Below are 20,332 nucleotides of genomic sequence, written 5' to 3' on the forward strand. Positions count from 1 at the left end.
TAAATAAAGTCAAATTCACAAGTATGTGAGGTTAGGACCCAGATGTACTGAACTACAGTGGAAATATGTAATATCTGTCTCATAGGGTTGTTGTAAGGATTACATGAGAAGCAGAAAGAGTGTGAACTTCACAGTGTACTGGGCACGGAGTGAGTGCTCCCCAGCTGCTCTGGCCTCGTGGATGAATGTAGGAATGATCCAGCTTCAACACTTGACATCCCATTGGCCATCAGGGATGAGTTGATGACATCAACTCTTGCATTCCCAGGCTGTGAGAAGTAGACTCCTTGATGCTCCCTAGAAAGGCTCACCCTTCAGAAACCCTGCTTACTCTCAGATTGCCCTGAGATATTTCTTATCAAAAGCTCTCGAGACTGCTTTGCTCCTTTGCTGTGACCCATTCTTTCCTTCCAGGGAGCCCTCTGATAACCTATGTGCTTAGCCAAGTCTTTCTGGGAAAATGGGCTGCAAATTATGAACCGGAAGAATCCAGTAAAGTGAAAGTAGAATCCCCCATTATAATCTCCATTATAAACTTATAAATCAGAATTTGTGGTTAACATTTTGTCCCCTGTGAGTTTCGTGGGCATAATTTTATTTCTTGACAACTGCTAGGATGAAATTTCTCATATGTAAAGCTGAGAGTTTAAGCCTATGTCTGAGATGACCCCCTGGGGCCTTGGTTCTGATCACATGGATAATGGTTCTCTCCTTCTCATCTATCTCAGCAGCACATCTGAGGTTTCCAGCTTAGGCTTTCAGGAGAATGGCAAGGCCATCAGCTATAGAGGGGAGTGTGCACTTCAGAGCTCAGAAGGCAGGTCAGGGCTGCAGCTACAGGTAAGGGAAACAGTCACACAGAGGCTGGATTTCTGCAAGCCTTACTCAGAAATGGGAATACAACAAAGAGAGAAGTTTGGAGACAGTGTCTCATCTCAGTGTTACGGTGAACTAAAATTTCTGTCAGTTGGCAGGGCCAGCACAGGAGGACTAAGGGCAGAAACATAAGGAACTCAGCTGGAATGCCCGGAGGGCATACAAGCAGCATGCCTTAGCGAAGTCATGTCACAAATGTGGAGTTGGATTAATGTCACAATTCTGTGTCAGCTCTGGATGGGAGGGACACTAGAACCAGAGTTAATACACAGAGTCTACAGGCCTATGAGGCAAGGCAAGGGAAATAAGACTGGGATGGCACCAGACAGAGGAATTTTCATGGGAATGTTCTATTACACATGGTCTTTTTTTGGCAAAGACAGGGTCCTGTCCATTCACATGGCCGTGCAGAACCCATATTGGTCTTAAAGAACCTGACTTTGGAGCCAAGATTCTACGTAAGAGACCAGAGAAGGGCCTAAAAAAGTAGAAATAGACCTGAAAACGATCAAGTCCTTAAACTCTTACTGTGAATATGACCACTTGTTCCATATCAAGACCAGTAGGAGACAGTGGACTGTAGTGAGAAGGACAGCCTGGTGGGGATGGGGCCCAGCCTGGATTCCTCCCTTGCTGGGGTGTGGCAAGCCTTCAGGGAAACTGTCAGCTACAGATGCTGGGGGAGTGTCTCGTACCACTGGCAGGACATGGTATCCAGCAGGCATGACCACAGACAAGAGGCCATCAAAAAAGATGGTAAGAGGTGGTCCTCCAAGGATTTGAGAAGTGAATCAACAAACAGACCCTAGCATGAAGGAGTCCTTGAGCAACTGGGGAGGCAGAATCTCCCGGCAAGTCAGTCTGCATGCAGCAAGGCCCTTACTGCCAGCCACTGCTCGAGGGGGGACTTTGAACTTAGGAGGAGGTCTGGCCACTGAGTCCAAGAGAGCCTGGGTACTGGGCACAGCCTTAGGCACAGAGACTCCTACTGAGGATGCCAAGACAGGGGTCTATTTCCCCTAATGAGCTGGGAACTAAATCTCAGGAACAAGAGAGAAGCCTAATTTTAGAATCAGGGCACAAGATCAGGATCAGATCAACACCAAGGGTGACCCTGAATCCCACAGTTGGTTCAGTTCCTTTGCCTGAAGTTGGGGTTGGTTCAAGGCCCACAAGGGGCTTGCTAGGGGAAGGGGGGGGTGGAAGTGGTCCATGGTTGTCAAGAAGACCCAGCTGTAGGGAGAAAATAACCACAGAAGCTGGGGGGCTTTGATAACTTGAGCATCTTATTCCCTAGAAGGCAAAAGAAAGAAAATACATAAACACCTTTTCTAGAAACCTCACATAGCTAAGAGCCACTAGCAAAATGCAGGACCAGCCCAGATCTACAATTCCATTAAGTTCAACAATTTTGCCTGAGAAACCTTTAAAATATTTTGATTGTTCCTTCCTGCCCATATAAATCATTCATCTACACCACACTGCACCTTTTTCCCTGGACTGTTAAAAAAAAAAAAAAATTAGGAGGAGGAAAAAAGAAAGAAAAAAAAAAGGAAGAAAGGGAAAAAAGAAATCTCTTGCTAGATGACTGCAAAATTCAGCCAGACCACTTACATTCATGACAGGAAGCAGAGAAATATAGGAAGAGGTAAATTCAAGGGAAACCGGGAAATAATTTGACAGCATAATTTCCACTGCCTTGATGGGAGAGCAGTGAGCACAGTTTATGTCTGAAAGGGGGCGCCAGACAAAGGAAGAGATTACAACTTCATCTCCTAGCTTTCCTGGTAATTAAACAACAATGAAGGAACAGAGAGCAAGCAGATAGGGATCCCATGTTTGAGTTAGACCAAAAGCAAACACACTCTGTGAGACCAGTTAAAATCGCATGAGAATGAATGGCTTATGTTGACACTTTGAATGTCATAGCAACTGTTTAAAACCTCACAGAAGTTAATTTCATTAATACTTGGAAAAAAAAATCTCTGAGAAATTCTCATGGGTCATTAGACATTAACCTTGTGGGGCCCTGAACTCCTTCCCTGCACCCCACCGTTGATACCAACCACGGCCCAGCCCACAGGTGTGCCACCTCCAGTTCTTAGAGGCAGGACCCAAAGCCCAAGGCCCTCAGACACAGGGCTTCAGACACACCGGCAATGCAGTGAGCCTGTGTAATCAGAAGTCCTGCTGCCCTGACGCTGCGCTGAGTTACTGCAGAGCAAATCATCTCCAAGACTAGGGGATGGCACAGTATGTATCCCCTTTACAAAGATCTGCGGACGGATTTTGGGCAGAGCAGCCCTGAGGCAGATGCAGCACCTGGCCTGGCCAAGGGGAGGGGGATGGCACCTCCCCGCTTGCTGCTATTTGGCATTCGGAGCTCCGGCTTGGCCACTGAATCTGGGACTTGGACCTCCATGTTGCAAACTCTTGTGGAAATGGCATCAGGCCCTTGGTTGCTGGATGACATCTGCCGTCCCCATTGTTCCTTGCTTCCCACCCTCCTGTCCTGCTGCACCCTCCCGAGGGCTCTGTGGAGCCTGCGCGCTCACTCTCCAGGGCAGCCACTTGCGGTGCTGCGCACCCTCCAGCCTCCTCCTCCCACCTAGCGCTCCTCCCGTACAGGGTACAGGCATCAACTCCTTTAATGCACACAAGCCCTTGGTGCGCTCACTCGCTAACAGCTCGGGTTCCCTGATTTGCTCATATGATAAATGAGAAGACCAAAGTGCAGAGACACGGGACCTCTGTGTGCCCAAGTTCCCTCATCAGTTTAGTGGTGGGAAGAGGCCTGACTTCAGCTGTCAGTTCCCAGTCACAACACAGTCCTGCTCCTTTGAGCCTCCCATGTACACAATGGTGGAGAAAACACCATGATCTAAAGGCACCTCCAGGGTGAGTCAGACAAGCTAACAGGACAAAGCCCTGTGAGAGGAGAAGGACCAACAGAAAGAAATGTAAACGGGGCCTGGGAACAGCGCACAGGAGGGACGGCAGCCGGCCTGGAGGGACAGGGGAGCTTCTTAAAGATCTAAGGAGAGAGTCAGAGGTTTCAGACAGCGGACTGGATGTATGAGGCTGCCAGGGGAGCACATGGCGAGTTTGGGCGAGTGCAGTCATACCAGACGGTCTAGGCGATATGTGGCAAGGAGGATGGGCTGGCAGAGGCCCTGTGAGGGGGCCTCTCTCCACACTAAGGGGTTGGGGTTTCATCCTGAGGGCGGTGAGACGCCCCTAAAGGTGAGCAGCACCCTGAGTATGAGCAGCCAGATGGGTAGTGGAGCTCTTGTGATCCAGGGCAGAGCAGGCAGACAGACCTGGGCAGCGCTGTCGGGACAGTGGGAGGCCTGGATGTGGAAGGTCAGGGAACAGGGGGTCAAGCGTCCACCAAGAATTTTGGGAGGGGAGTGGTGCCTTTCACTAATAAAAGGGACACAGAAGAAGATGCTGTATGGGGGAAGAAATGTGGAGATCTTAACAGCAGGGTTTTAGGAAAAAGGGAGACAGAACTGCCCACTGCCCTGGGGAGCTGGGTGGAGAAGCTGGGACAGCCTGAGTGCCTGGGACCGTCTGCTCCTGACAGCGACAGAAGCCAGGGGAGGGGAATATTACGTGGGAGTGTGACAGTGGAGCAGGTGAGGACGTCAGGATGCCACAGGGATGTGGACTACTGGAGGACAGGCAGAGAGGACCGGGTTTGGAGAGATGGTGAGAACGCTGGCTGAGGGAGGAGAAGGGGACCGGACAGGCTTGGTGCTGAGGGGATGAAGAGGGAGCTGCCTTACAGAGAGGTCAATGGGATGAAAAGGTACCAGGGAAGTGGGCAGTAAAAGGGCGTTGGAGATTGCAGGGTGATGTGGAATGTGGGGGCAGGGAGCTGAGACAGCAGCAGCAGGGGAGGGCTGCCCTCCAGCTGGGCAAAAGCTGTGAAGGACCTGCTGCTGGAGGGGGTGAGTCCGGGAGGGAAGATGTGCCCTCTTCTCCCTGGGTCACCTGGCGTCCTACACTCAGCCTTTCCCTTACATGACTTCAGCCTTTACCCTGCTCCTCTCTCCCCCTCTCCCTTAAAACATCATGTTCCTGGGCCATGGTTATACCCGGAGGCCTGGTTGGACTCCAAACCTCCTGCTTTCTAGCTGTGTATCCTCTGCTCTCTTAGCTTCCTTATCTTTAGGTCAAGTCTAATGAAGCCAGTACCTTAGCACTCTTCTAAGTCTTATTTATTTATTTTGAGAAAGAGTCTTACTCTGCACCCTGGGCAGGGTGCCATGGTATCATTCACACACTCACAGCAACTTCAAACTTGGGCTCAAGTGATCCTCTGGCCTCAGCCTCCCAAGTAGCTGGGACTACAGGCACCCGCCACGATGGCTAGTCTTTCTATTTTAGTAGAGATAGGGGTCTTGCTCTTGCTCAGGCTGGTCTCCAGCTCCTGAGCTCAAATGATTCTCCCACCTTGGCCTTCCACAGTGCTAGGATTATAGGTGTGAGCCACCACCCCTGGCTTGCTTTTTTTTTTTAAATCTATTTTTTCTTTTTTTAAATTTCAAATTAATATGAGGGTACAAATTTTTAGGTTACATTGTTTTCACTTCTAAGGTAAAGTTCAAGTAGTAGTTGAGCCCTTTGCCTGAGAGGCTGCTGAACGCCCTCACATTGTGCACATTAGGGGAATCCAGCCACTCTTCCCCTTCCTCCTCTCCCCTCCCCCCTGCTAGATTATATTTATGTTTTTATCATTGTGTAGTTGTTTATATATTGGCTTCACATTAGTATTGAGTATATTGGATTTTTTTTCCCATTCTTGAGATACCTTACTTAGAAGAATGTGTTTCAACTCCATCCAGGTAAACACAAAAGATGTAAAGTCTCCATCTTTTCTATGGCTGCATAGTATTTCATGGTATACATATACCACAATTTGTTAATCTATTCATGGGTTGATGGGCATTTGGGTTGCTTCCACGACTTGGTAATTGTGAATTGAGCTGCCGTAATCATTCTGGTGCAAATGTCTTTGTGGTAAAATAATTTTTGTTTTTTTGGGTAGATGCTTAGTAATGGGATTGCAGGATCAAATGGAAGGTCAACTTTTAGTTTTTAGGAATTCTCCATACTTCTTTCCATAAAGGTGGTATTAGAGCTTACAATCCCACCAGCGGCGTGGAAGTGTTCCCTTCTCTCCATATGCACAGCAACATCTGCAGATTTGGTGGTGGTGGGGGTATTCTCACTGGCGATAGGCGATATCTCAGAGTGGTTTTGATTTGCATTTCTCTGATGATTAAAGATGATGAGCATTTTTTCATGTGTTTCTTGGTCATTCAACTGCTGTCTTTAGATAAGTTTCTATTCAAGTCTCTCTTGCCCACATAAGTGTTTAAACCTTTTGAGTTTGGAACAAGCACGTGTGTTGGCTGTTGCACACCCTCTGCACACAGGTGGCCACATGTTAGTGTCCTCCTCTCCTTCCTAACTCTGTGGCCTCTGAAAGGCCATCCCATTTCTCCTTGTCACTGGACACCAAACACCCTAAACCAGTGGGCTCCTTGTTGCCATTTCCCTCTCTCTTCTTCCTTTTCCTAATCTCCAGCAGTCTGGCCACCCTGCCCCAGTCTGTTCACCCCTGATGAGACCTGCTGATCTCACAGACTAAGACCATGAGGTCACCTGTTCTGCACCAGCCTGTTCCACTGGTCTTGGCTTAAACTTCCTTCTGGGTGGCTCTGTAGAATGTGATCCTCACACCTGTGAAACTGCCACTCCTCTGTCTCCTGCAGCTCTGGAGCTCTAGCGTCAGCTCATCTTTACCCTACCATGGCCACCCCACTGGAGCCACCCTACTGAAGCCCCAGCTCATGCTCCCCAGATCCCCTTACAGGGTCACCCTCCCTGGGGACTCTGCTCCATCTCGCTGCCTCCAAGATATGCCTTTTGATGCATCTCATTTTCATCTCGTAATGTGCAAGTAATTTTTTTCTCAGTTATCTCATTTACTCTACTTGTCTGTCACAATAGGCTAACTTGGCATTATTAATCTCAGGTTTACAAATAAATAAAACATGAGAAACTGAGAGAACTGAAGTGGCTTTTCCTGATCTATATTCACACACTTTTAGTGGTCCACAAGATGGTCTGACTTGGAGATTTTGCCTCTGCCTCAGACCTTACCTGAATTTATCCAGCTCCTCAAACTGATCCCACTTAGCTGCTGACCACAACTGGGGTGATTTCTCTAGTTCCTTCTTTTATACCTCATACCCAAACAAATGGCAGAGTTATCTCTGATGTTTTTACATGATGTTTTTTGTATTTTATCCTTATTCTATGTGTAAATTATCACCCTGGTCACCTCAGACTTTATTGGCTGATGCCAGAAACCATAGCATCTTTTGCTTACAGAGATTTCCCTAGTTAAACCATACTCTGTTGCTAGATTTAACCAATTAAAATGCCATCTCTGTTTCACTGTGAGCCTATCAGACCAAATGCAAATTCCTCAACCAGAAATGTAAGACTTTCTACAACTGGGCCCGTGTGTGTCCCCACGTGAGAGTCAGCAGCAGTTAGTGGAGCCTGCAGCAAGGTGGCAGGTGGTGGGAAGGACGCACAGGTTTGGGTCCTGGGCTGCCATTTTCTAACTCGGTAGACATATCCCTCAGCCTCTGGGGAAGCTCATCTGTAAGATGGGGATAATGATGCCCCTTGATCCCATTTTTGAAGGACCAAATGTAACACTACACATAAAGGCACCCGGAAGACTGTGATTCCACCATTACCACTGTTACTGTTTTTACGGCTCTTCAAGCCCAGGCAACCCAGGCCTGGATTTGTGCTTTTCCAAGCACGTTTCTGTGCCTTCCACAGAACAGAAACTCTTTCTGGCCTCTGACCCTCTCACCTCCTTTTCCCCTCTTCCCCACCTGCTAGGGTGGTGCTAGCTGCTTCCCCACCTGCTAGGTGCTGACTCTCACCAAGCCAAGCCCTCTTATTGTCCAGCATGTGCATCGCCTCCTGCGCGTCACCTCACCAGCCAGAACTTCTCACAGCCTCTCTCCCCTGCCACTCCTTCGGCACTCGTGGGTGCACTGCTGCAGCCTCACGCTGGCTCTTCACATGCTGTGGGTGATACTGGGACGGGCACGTCATGTGGGGTTCTCTAGATCATCAGGTTTGCTGCAGGAGGAACGATCTTCTACCGACTCTGCATATCCTATTCTGCTGAGTGCATATTTGATGAGACTTGTCTACTCATCAGTACACAGTGAGAGTTGCTCTGATATATATACTCTTATGGCGTATGTGGGACATGGAGCTGTGGGATTTGATGGTCCAGCTGAATGTGAGGTTTCATTAGGCTTCTCCTTCTTCTTGCCTTTGTCTAACCACCTTGTCTTATAGGTTTGAATTCTCCATAGTCAGAGGCCTTAGTATCCCCCCTGCAGTTTGCAGCTGTCTGGCTCCTCATTTCAGCTAAGTGCTTCAGAGCATAACTGCATTTTAGCTCCCAGAGCCACTGCACACTTGCAGCCACCGGGAATTCCTTGGTGGTTCACAGAATCATTCCCAGGACAGAGTAAGTGTAAGGTAATAGGGTCAAGTCTGCCACTAAGAAGCTGTGAGGCTTGGGGAAGTGACTCACCCCCTTTGAACCCCAGTTTCCTCACCTAGAAATGGCATGATGAATGGGAGGGATGTCCCACAGGAGGAGCGCTCAGTGATGGAACTATTACTAGCAAACCACAAATCTGAGACTTAGAAACAGTATGAAAGAGGCAAAATTTTCTCAGGGAATTAATAAAAACAAGGGTTCAGAGATGATTTAATCATCAAAATAATGATGAGAGGCCTGAGAGGGGCTGCTCTCGGCTGCGGGAAAGCAGCTGCAGGCCACAGAGAACGAAGCTCAGGACTCAGCATCTGACCGGCTTATGGACTAGATCTGAGACTCTGGGCAGGTGACTTTAACACCCCGTGCCTTAGCTCCTTGTCAGTGAAGTGGGGATAATGCTAGTGATAGTCCTTGTTCTGCAGGGCTGTTGTGAGGACAAAGTGAGATGAGGTGTGAATGGCACCAGGACAGGGCCCGGACCAGAGAAGGCACTATGCATGTGTGTGTGTGTGTATGTTTCTATGTATGTATGTGTGTGTGTGTGTGTGTATGTTTCTATGTATGTGTGTATATGTGTGTGTATGTGTGTGTCTATGTATGTGTGTATATGTGTGTGTATGTGGTGTGTCTATGTATGTGTGTGTATGTGTGTGTGTCTATGTATGTGTATGTGTATGTGTGTGTATGTTTCTATGTATGTGTGTGTATGTTTCTATGTATGTGTGTATATGTGTGTGTATGTTTCTATGTCTGTGTGGGTGTGGGTTGGCTACTGTCACTCAAGGGCTCACAGAGTTCGTTCCCTAAAGTTGTCCAGAAAGGATTCTACGACATATTTGCAGAGCACATAGCCCAGAGGCTCTGAAGTGCTAAACTAATATAGCCCCTCAAAACAGAGGAGTATCTTGAGGGTCTGTTCTTAAAGTCTGAGCTGCTACCTCAGAGCTTAGCTGTAACCCTCCAGAGTCACATAGAAATGTAAAGCTTCCTAGATCTTTTTGGCTCTCAGGAACAGTGTTAGGCTTTCAGAATTTTTTTTTTAAAGGGATAAAGAGCAGTAAGTTCTTGCAAATCAAAACAGAAATACGGATAAAAATAACCAAGCTGACAATGTTTTCTGAACAAGGAACTGAGCTGATCTCTAAGCTTCCGGGTGGAAGAGAACTGAGCTGATCTCTAAGTGGGGTGGAGGGCGCGAGCCTCACAGGACTGTTTCCATGTGCTCAGCACCTCGGAGAATTCCATGTGTGCTGATTCTTCCTGCACCCTGTCACCCCCAAAGCCTTAGAAAGCCCCAAAGTGCAAGTCACTTCTTGGACCACCAGGCTGATGACCCTTTGCTTTCTGAATGCCACTCACTGCCACACATGGCCTAACTGGGGAGTCAACAGCTTGGCCCACCAGTGAAATGTTTGCTGGCAATCTGCTCTGAGTGAGTAACTGTTAATAGGCATCTATGGCACTGGAAATCCCCTGCAGAGATTCTCTCCAACAGGTGCAGGACAGGGAGGGACCTGACAGTTCTCCCTGCAGGGACACTGAACTGAGGCTGGAGGGGTTTTATTTTTTCATTTTTGCCCTCCTCTTAAGAGTTCTTTTAAGATGCCAATTTGAAAGTCTCAGAGCTTGTAAGTTCTTCTCCTCTTGGATCCCAACAAAATAGAGGCTGACTGGCTCTGAAGCTCACGGGACTCAGATTTCTGGGTGTGCTGGAGCTCTGAGGACCCGTCTCTGAAAGTGCTGTTTTCTCGCAGGGAGAAGATCTGTATAACCCTCACGGTAAGGGTGAGGTGGCTTTAACTCCAGTCCCATACAAAAGTGGAGATCAGGAGCTGACTTTCCCAGAGCTGTTTTTGCATCTGGTCAAGGCAGACAACCACCCATGGGAAAACAAACCACGGGTAGGGTTAGTCTCTGAATACCCCCCACTGGCATGTGACTGATTTATTAATAGACCGGGCATTACAAGGCAGAGACTGCTCTGTGCGCCGGCTATGGCAACTGAGCACACTGGTTGCATACCAGTGGGGGCTCTGGGACTGGCCCCACCTGTGGTTTATTTTTGCATGTACACTTGCCCAGCTTAACCAGATGTTCAAAAACTGCTTCTGTGGGGCCATTTCCTGAACCCTCCCCCTTGGTCTGCGACTGTAATAGTAAATAGTTGGCTTCTTTTATAAGCAGATTTTTCTACCTCTCTTCTCCATCTCTCCTCAGATTCCTCAGAAACCCACCCGGATTGGGGAGAGGGGGTGTTGGGGAAGTCGGGATGTTGGGGATTTTGGCCATGAGTTGATCTCTCTGACCTGCCTGCTGACTAAATCCCAGAATGGTTGGAAAAAGTTCAGAAATACTCAAAATGACTCCTGAACTTTATTATCTTCATTTCCTGTTTTAGTTCCAAAGTCCAGACATGCCATATTGCATAATATTAAGTTGTCTAATTAGAACATAGTAATTGGGTTGCCAACTTTTCAGTAATTTCTCCCAGCTACCGATTTACACCCTTTACTTTGTATCTGCCATCTCCTTTTTCTGGAACTTTCTCTGGCTCCTGAAAACTCATGGGAACCACTTGCCTAAGGCTGCTGGGCCTTCTTGAACCATCCACCGTTAGGCCAGCGGGGGTGGGGCGGGATGTGCAGCATGCAATGACTGCGGCCTTTTTCCACTGAAAAAAGAACTATGTCCAGACCACAGGATGTGACATCTTCTACCACATGTACAGGGACAGACGGAAAAGGGACTCCCCAAGAAGATATGTATTGGCAGAGCCACAGTCAGGGCAAAGACCTGCATGGGTGAAAAAATGACAGCTGGGAAAGTGTCTGTGTGGCCAGCACGTCAGACTCCGCCACTGCCAGCACTGGACTGAGGGTTTAGCAACAGCTGCCTTTTTTCTATCTTTTCTTGTCTTGATTAGTCTGTTTGCACATTGTCCATTGAAATTTATTGAGAATTTTCCTGTGCCAAAAGGTGCCTGTGGATGACGGACACATTTACTATCAACCACCCCCTTAACACTGGAGACCTTTCACCACTTCATTCTTTCTTGCATTGTTTGGAGGTGACAAATGCTCCTAGAAGAACTACTTATCCCCTGGGTTATAGCAGGGCTGAAGCCCAACAGAAGGTTAGAGTCCAAGCACGGGAGCGGATGCCTCTGCCTCCAAGAACAAGTACATGGTATTATCTCAAACACCCTTTTTCCTCCCTCTGTCTTTGTTAAATCTCCTTTTGTTTCTTTCTCTAATAGTCTCTAAAAGCTAGCTTCTCTTTCATATCCATCCACATTAACGTTCAGCCCTAACAATAAACCAACAGAAATTCAACACAAAGAAAACATGTTTGGGGGGCTCTGAAGTGCTTGGAGATATGACTTAATTTTTGTTTGAAAGAATTATTATTATTTTAGAGATGGGGTCTTGCTATGTTGGCCAGGCTGGCCCTGAAATCCTGGGCTGAAGTGATCCTCTTGCCTGTAGCAAGGACTACATGCCACTATACCCAGCTTGAAAACATTACTATTATTACTTTTTTATAGCTCTTAATATTTATTTCATCTTATTATTTTTTATTTCAGATCAAGATGAGGATACAAATGATCAGGTTACAATGTTTGCATTTGTTAGGTAAGATCCCAACTGTGGTTGTGTCCCCCACCCGGGAGGAATGCCATATACCCTTATATTGTGCCCATTAGGTGGGAGCACAACAGTCCCTCTCCCTCAAATCTTCCCCCTCCCTCCTCCCAACTTGAATTGAATTGAGTTCTTTTCTAATGTGGGTGTGTATTAGTTCATCTACTGGCTTCATATTAGTATTGAGTACATTGGGTAATTGCTCTTCCTTTCTTGTGATGCTTTACTAAGAAGAATGTGTTTCAACTCTATCACAGTTAATGTAAAAGATGTAAAGTCTCCATCTTTTTATGTCTGAATAGTTTTCCATGGGATACATACACCACAGCTTGTGAATCCATTCATGGGTTGGTGGGCACTTCTGTAGTGATTGTAAATTGAGCTGAGATGAACAATCTAGTGCAAACATCCTTATGATAAAATGACTTTTTTTCTTCTGGGTAGATGCCTAATAATGGGATTGAGGGATCAAATGGAAGGTCTTTTTTGAGTTCTTTGAGGATTCTCCATACTTCTCTCCAAAGAGGCTGTATTAGTTTGAGGTCCCACCAATAGTGTAAAAGTCTTCCCTTTTCTCCATATCTGTGTGTAGCTTTGGGACTTTGTGATGTGGGCCATTCTCATGAGGTTGGGTAATATCTCATAGTGGTTTTGATTTGCATTTCTCTGATGATTAGGGATGAAAGTTTTTTCATGTGTTTGTTAGTCCTTCATCTATCTTCCTCAGAGAAGGTCTGTTCACGTCTCTTGCTCAGTGATAGATTGGATTGTTTGGTCTTTTTTACTAATTAATTAGAGTTCTCTGTAGATTCTAGTTATCAACCTTTTGTCAGATTTGTGACATGCATATATCTTTTCCTGTTTTGAAGGTTGTCTGTTTGCTTTAATTGTTCTGTCTTTAGCTGTGCAGAAGCTTTTCAGCTTAATTAAGTCCCATTTGTTTATTTTTGTTGTTGTGATTGCCCACGAAGTATTTTATTTTAGGATTTTTGTCATTTAATGTCTTAGGTTTAAATATTTTAATCCATTTGGAGTAAATTCTTATAAGTGGTGAGAAGCAGTGTTTTTCATGTGATTGTCCAGTTCTCCCATCACCATTTATTGAATAGAGATTCCTTTCCCCATGTATGCTTTTGTTTGGTTTATTGAAGATCAGATGGCAATAAGAGACTAGTTTTATCTCAGGTTTTATATTCTATTCCATATGTCTATGTCTCTATTTTTGTGCCAAGACCATGCTGTTTTGATTACTGTGGACTTGTAATATAACTTAAAGTCTGGTAGAGTGATACCTCTGGTTTTGCTTTTATTATTAAGAATAGCCTTGGCTGCATGGGGTTTTCTTCTGGTTCTAGACAAAACAATGCACTATATATTTTAAGACACAAGGTATTGCTCTGTCGCCCTGGTTAGACTGCAATAGTAAGATCATAGCTCACTATAGCCTCAGCCTCCCCAGTAAAAGCATTATTTTGATGAAATATTTTCTTCTCCTTGGTTCTTTAAACTTTCCTTAGCCTTAATTAATATAACATGAGTCTATAATGCTGATTATGGATTTAATTTTATCGAAAAATCTTAACATTTTTGTCCTTTTCTAATGTACTTCACCAGTGTATTAAGGACAATTGGAAGTGGTCTGTTATTAACCTGGTGTGTGACCTGAGTAAGGCACAGAACTTTTCTGTATCTGAGTCTCCAATTTCCAAATCTGATTTCCAAGACAGAGGGTCAACAAGTGTCGTTCCAGAGACATTGTCCTCCTCATCCCATATATTCCTACTTACTGGTCAGGGTCAGGAACCTTCCTGTCCATCATCAAGGTGACTAAATGACACTAGTCAGGGGCTCCACAGTAGCCCAGTTATTCAAATTAAAATTCCCTCTTTCTCTTTTCTCTACCCAGGCATTCCACATTCCACTATTCACTTCTCAGAGCAAGAAAAGACATGCACAGGTAGCTTGTCAACCATCTGTGTTTCCTGAAATGATAGAGAGGCACTGTAATATCACAGAAAACCTTTGGAAGAAATCCCAACTGGATCCAAATTCTAGCTTTACCCTGGCTGACTGTGTGTCTGTCAGCAAGTAACCAAGCACCTGGTGTTACTGAGTGGACCCAGGGCAGTGGCACTGCCTATAGCCTGGAGCACAGCTACACTGTGTGCACATGGTACATATTCCTTGAGCTGCCACTTCTGCTGCCAGCAGCACAGGGACAGTGGGTGTCTGGCTAGAACAAAGTGGGCAGGAAGCAAAGGCAAGCACGGGCTCACCTCCTTCTCCAAATCATCCTGCGGTCCTGGGTTTCCTCCGTGACAGACCTGGTCCCTGGTCTCATTACCCAACAGCCTCCGTCAGCTCCATCCTTCCGCCTCAGGGGTCAGCTCAAGACAGAGCTAGTACAGGACACCTGGGCCATAGGCACAGCCTCCACATGAATCCTGCCACACTTTTGCTGTTCTCAAATCAGTCTTCACACAGGGGCCAGACTGGTCTTCCCAAAATGCGCCTGTGAGCATGTCACTCTTCTGCTTACAACCCATCACCGCAGCATAAAGTTCACGTTCAGGTTCTTCACAGTATGGGTCTTGTTATCCAGCATCTCCTCTCCTCAGCACTTTCTCAGCAAAGGACATTCAGCCTCATGGAAGTTACATCTATGCCTTCAACATAGCAGCCTCGCTCTTGGCTATTCATTCTGAGTTCCCAGTCACCACCTGGCTATTGTTCACCCAATCTCAGGATCTTTCTAAACATCGCTTCTCCCAGAAAAGTCTTCTCTGGTCTCCAGGTCCTGGCTGGCCATGGGCTTCCTGCCCCAGCACTTACCTCCCAGGGCAGCACCCCACCACCAGACCGCTCACCCACTGAGGTCAAGCAGCAGGTCTCACTAGTCTGCTGCAGCCCCCAGACCCCAGCACAGCAAGGAACATGTAAATGTTCTCAGAAGCACACTGGCAGTGCAGGAGCTAATGAAGCTATTCTCCAACCCCTGCCTCTGTGTCCCACAAGGACTAAGTTTTGGGTGGGGTGGGGAAGAATCACAATGGGCTTTTGCCATAAAATGATGTTTATGTGTTTTCCTTGCAAACTTTCTGTCTCTGAAGTTCAAATCTAAGGTCTGGAGATAGGAATAGAAGGTTAAAGGCAGAATAGCACCCAAGTGGTGCTCTGTGCTAAACTTCATAGGAATCGGCACTCTCTACCTCAGAGGGCAGCAAGCTGGCTCTCAACTCTATGCCGAGTTCCCAGCAGGGATGTGTGCCTGCTCTGACTGAGAAAGGGAGCCACCTTCAAATTGCTCAGATAACTAACTAGAGAATAGTATTGTTAAGACTCAAAAAGAATTCAACTTACTTTAAAGAACCTGCAGAGCCTTTAAATACTCTTTAGATTATTGCTTTTCTGTCCTAGAGTTGTGATGAGGTAAAATACTGTTTCTCCAGTCTCATGGGAGGAAATTTACATGGGAAATAATCTTTTCTCCATGATTAAAACATTTTTGTTTCTATAATGTACAATAGAGGTGATAATGATGCAGTGAATTCTTTTAAATTCTCCCAGATTAATCTTTAAACTTCCAGAATAAACTGGCCACCTCCCCTCCCCTCCTCCTGCCCCCTGCTCCCTCCTTCCCTGACCTCTCTTCTCTCCTTCTTTCTTATTTGTCCCCAAATCTGCTTTCCCCCCTCGTTTGAAACCTCTCTCTTGAAGACTTCACACTAAAGATGCATAAAACTCTGTGTCTGCCCCAGCTCTTCCTATGGACTCTGGCAACTGTGAACTAAAATAAAATGTTAAGCCCCCACCCAGCTGGCTAAATGTACCCCTCTTGGCCCAGGTGATCCCGGAAATAGCCTAAAGCTTAGGCTGGCCGTTAGCAGGGCCGTCAGACACACACGCTGCATGCCTTGTTGTGTCCCTTCCTTCTTGGACACGTCCTTTGCAACCTATTAACAAACAGCAAAGCTCCAACCACACCTGCAGCTCACTGGTTTACTTAACAGATCATGTATGTTGAGTGAACATTTGGTGATGTGTCTCTGATTAACACACAAACCTTAAAACATCCCACACCTTTAGACAAAGCTTCATTTCTTTAACCAATTACAAATCGAAGAATCTTTAAACCTATCTGTAACCTGTAATTCCCCACTGTGAGCTGTCTTGCTTTTTCGGGACAAACCAGTGTACATCATGTATTGATTTATGACTTTAATGTCATTCCTGCCTCCCTATCATATGTACAATCAAACTGTAACTCCACCCAAGAGACCACTTGCTCAAGGCTTCGTGGGTGTGGCTCTCCAGGCCATGGTCATACATATTTGGCTCAGAATAAACCTCTTTAAATTGTTTTATGGACTTTGAGTTCTTCCAAGTCTGGCTAGTTTGGAAGGTACTAACAGACTTGGGCTGGCTTGCTGTTCAGACCTGCAATTAATGTCCAGACTTCTTTGTCAAAGGAAGTCATCCCTTCAGTGGGAGAGATTTTCCTTTAAATATCGTCAAAGATTACCTTTTCTCCCAAGGGTCAATTAACTTAAAGAAGTTACTAAAGTTCAACAGAAATACACATAAGCTGTAACTGAAGTCCACTTCATTGGTGAATTCATTTATTTACACATTTGTATATATTCTCCATATGTGCATTTTGCAAAGACTTCATCCTCAGGGACTCTAATAGGAGGGCTGAGACCTGCACCTAAGTGCTTTCAATACAAAGAAGGCAGTGATAGGTGCCTAAGAAATAAATGAACACAGGGCTAGGAGCTTCTGACATGGGCTTGAAAGGCCTCTGTTGCAAAGCAGAGCAATTGTAGCAAAATACTTGCTTTCCTTTGCATTATCCAGGGGCCTCATTAACCAGAGTTCACTGAGTAACAGTGCAAGCCCTTTTGAAGCTTTTATCTTAAAGGCTTAGCCTTGGGAAATGAACATGATGAGTGGTGCACAGGGAAAACGAGAGAAGTAGGAGGGGTCCCTGAGTTTGGAACACACTAATAATGCCCAAGGTAGTCTTCCTGTGCTCAAGCCTGTGGTCATGAGTACATTGCAAAAATATGTCATCTTTCCTCTAAAACAAGGGTTGCTTAGTGATGGGGGTTCCTCTTATAATCCCAACTGGATGGGGAGGCAGGATCGTAAAGTGTATGAAGGCATGTCCTTCTGAGTTCAAAAGGACCTGGGTTCATGTCTCAGCTCTGGCTTTTGGTCACTTTTATCACTTCATCCTGCTGAACTTCAAAAAACTCATCTGCCAAGGGAGGACCAGAGTAAGTACTGATAAAGAAAATGGATGTGAAGTGACTAACTTGGTGTGTGGCACAGGTTTAAGTGCTCAGGTGTCAGTCCCAGCTAACAGCCATAGTAAGGGCTGTGACAAGGACACACAAGACTCAGAGAATGAAACAGGAGGCTTTCTGTGGCCATATGAAAGGAATCAGGACCATTTCATTTGGAGAAGAAAGACATGAACAATTCCCTTTAACTTAACACTTGTACATAAAAGTAATGAATGTTCATGGTAAAAAAAAAAAAAAGTAAGAAAGTAATATAAGCTGAAATAAACATAAATTATGAAACTTAGCACCAATCAGATATAGCTCAATTTTTGTGAATATACTTTCTTTGATCATTCTTCACATATACACAAATATTTTTAAACAAAAATGGATGTATATTGTAATGCTGTTTTGTATCCTTTTTTTATTGCTTTATGGTGGTTACCTTTCTATACCAACTAATAAACATTACTGTCATCATTTAACTGGTTAAAGAGTAATTCAATAATGCAGATGTAACAAAATTTGTTGAACCAATTTCTTACTATAGCCATTATTCAAGTTGTGAGGAAGGGGCCATGGGCCTCAGGCTCAACCTGATTGGGCCGTTATGGTTCCATCTCAGAAAGATCCTATGTTCTCTGGACTTCGTCTTTATCATCTTTAAAATAAGAATTATGCCCTCCAATGCTCAAGACTACTCTACATTAAATGAATTGATATAAATGTGTTTCTTAAATAGTAAAATGCTATGTGAATATTTATGTTCATCCAATAAGCAGCTTATTGGATGAGCAGATGCTAAACAGTCATTTTCCTCCACTGAGTCAAAACAAGAAGTGTGATTATCATGGTATTGATCAAATTGGGTTAAATGAAAAGCACATTCTTGAGGCAGGCATGAAAGGTGAGTTAGCTGCTTTGGGTCTGTTCTCAATTCCTGATGGGAAAAACCAGACGGCAGCCCTGGTATAAACTCTGTCCACTTTCTTTATGAGAACAAATGTCCAGAAGAGGTAAGTGCCACGTCTCTGATGCTGGGGATAGGCCCCTTCCTGCCTCCAAATCCAAGTCGATCCATCTTTGCAATACTTTATAATGTGTTCATGACCAGTCAGCTATTAAATGCCCACCTTGTGTTTGATCTTGAAGAGTTTGCTAAAGAAAGGAAGTCTAGCTGGCTTGGAAGATACTAACAGGCTTAGTTTTGATACTTTTAGAACATGCCAAAGCCTCCACTTCTCTAACTTCTAACCACCAAAGCACTGGAAACAAATCCTTCTCTTTAAAACATTAGTAAATTGAAACTCTGAAGTAGAAGCTCATCTCATTTATGGAGCTGAGATAGATCCCAGAAATTTCTACAATCTTATGTTTCCCACAAATTACTCTATCATTTGCATTATTTATACAGTGATAGAAGGGAGGTTTGGGTGGCTTGTCTGAAATTGTACTTCTCTTTCTCTCGATACAGACCACTTTCAAGTATATGTCAGGGGCAAGAAAATATTCCCAGTGACTAGGTCGGCTGTTTTATGCTCACCATTCATTACAACCACCTGGGAAGATTTTGGAAAACAAAACAAAACACTACAAATGACTGGCTAATCCCCCAAAGTTAAGTTTCAGTTATTTTAGGGATAATTTTTAAACGCCTCAGAATCAGGTGATTCTGGCAAAATATGTAGCCAGAGTCAAGAAACACTGATCGGGGCCCCAAGGGGCTCATGAAGAGCTAACATGCTCACAATTCACATGGTCTTCTACTCTCATTTTGCCTCTGACCAAAACCACTGAAATGTACGCCTTTAACCTCCTCTTCCCCCCAAACAAGACCTTGAATGGAAAAAATATAATAAAAGGAACCTATCTCCAGGAAAACAGGAGAGATGCTATATGCTCCCTAATGGAGGAATTCTCCAGTAAAGTATGGTAAATCTGTTCAATGCAATATCATGTAGCAAATTTAAATGGTTATTATGAAGAATCTATAGCAATGTGAACAAAAAGTAGGCTGTAATAAAAGCAATGGATAAACTTGTCCATAGTACCTGAACATAACTATGAAAATTATAAGTACAAACACAGTATTTCACAAAAAATGGAATGGAAAAATCCTTCCAAAAATGTCAGTAGAGGTTATTTGGGTGGTGGTTTTTGCTTTCTTCAACTTTTTTGGATACTTTCTTGGCATTTTTAAAACCTCTCATATCATGATAGAAAAAACATCTACAATAGAACAAAATAAATTTACTTTTCGAAAATTACACCTCTGACCATGAAGTGGTAATCAAGGCACAGCTCACAGTAACAAATTAACAAAGGAAAGGTGAAAATCCTCACCTGAACGTCTGTCTCTCAGCTGCCTGGGCTTCTGCTCCTCTCTTTCCTGTGTTTCTCCTCCAAGTAACTCAGATTGATCATTTAAAATAATAAGTGAAACAGTAAATTGTGTTTTGTGAACAGCGTCAGCCAGTACCCAGACGGTCACAGAGTGTCAGCAGGTCACCGGCGCTCTGCAGAAGTGGCCTCGATGTGGAGGCTGGCTTCCTTCTGAAGGAGGAGGGGGCAGATTTCCTGCTAGAGACTACCTCAAAAAGGAAGAAACTTGAAATTGCCCTGCCCTTCTAAACACTGATTTTTGGCAGCGTCTTCCAAAAGAGATGAAGTGAACAGGATGGGTTAGGGGTTTTATGTGGCTTTTAGTTCTCCCAAATGGTTTCGTTTCCATGGCAGCAGCAAGAGCAACACTGCCTGATGCAGCACTTCGGAGCTGCTGAGAGCACGTCCATCACCCACTGGCTCTCCAGCTTGCTTCTGCTCTCTGGTAGAAGCTCCTCCGTGCTGCTGGAAATGCTCTGTCAAAGTCACCACAGCCTCCTTGCCACTCCTTTCTCAGTCCTCGTCTTCCC

At 45.1% G+C, this 20,332-nt stretch overlaps 1 protein-coding gene across 1 annotated transcript in view; it reads right to left on the bottom strand.

The window, feature by feature from the left end:
• Nucleotides 1–19,868, bottom strand: part of CYSLTR2 (cysteinyl leukotriene receptor 2) — a 29,636-nt gene extending 9,768 nt beyond the window's left edge. The window contains exon 1 of the mRNA XM_012812746.2: nt 19,764–19,868. The gene's annotated coding sequence lies outside the window, so the exon portion shown is untranslated. The remainder of the gene's footprint in view (nt 1–19,763) is intronic.
• Between the last annotated feature and the right edge of the window lie 464 nt (nt 19,869–20,332).

This window comes from Otolemur garnettii, unplaced genomic scaffold (assembly GCF_000181295.1).
Source record: "Otolemur garnettii isolate 467f Iridium unplaced genomic scaffold, OtoGar3 scaffold00221, whole genome shotgun sequence".
Taxonomy (NCBI): domain Eukaryota; kingdom Metazoa; phylum Chordata; class Mammalia; order Primates; family Galagidae; genus Otolemur; species Otolemur garnettii.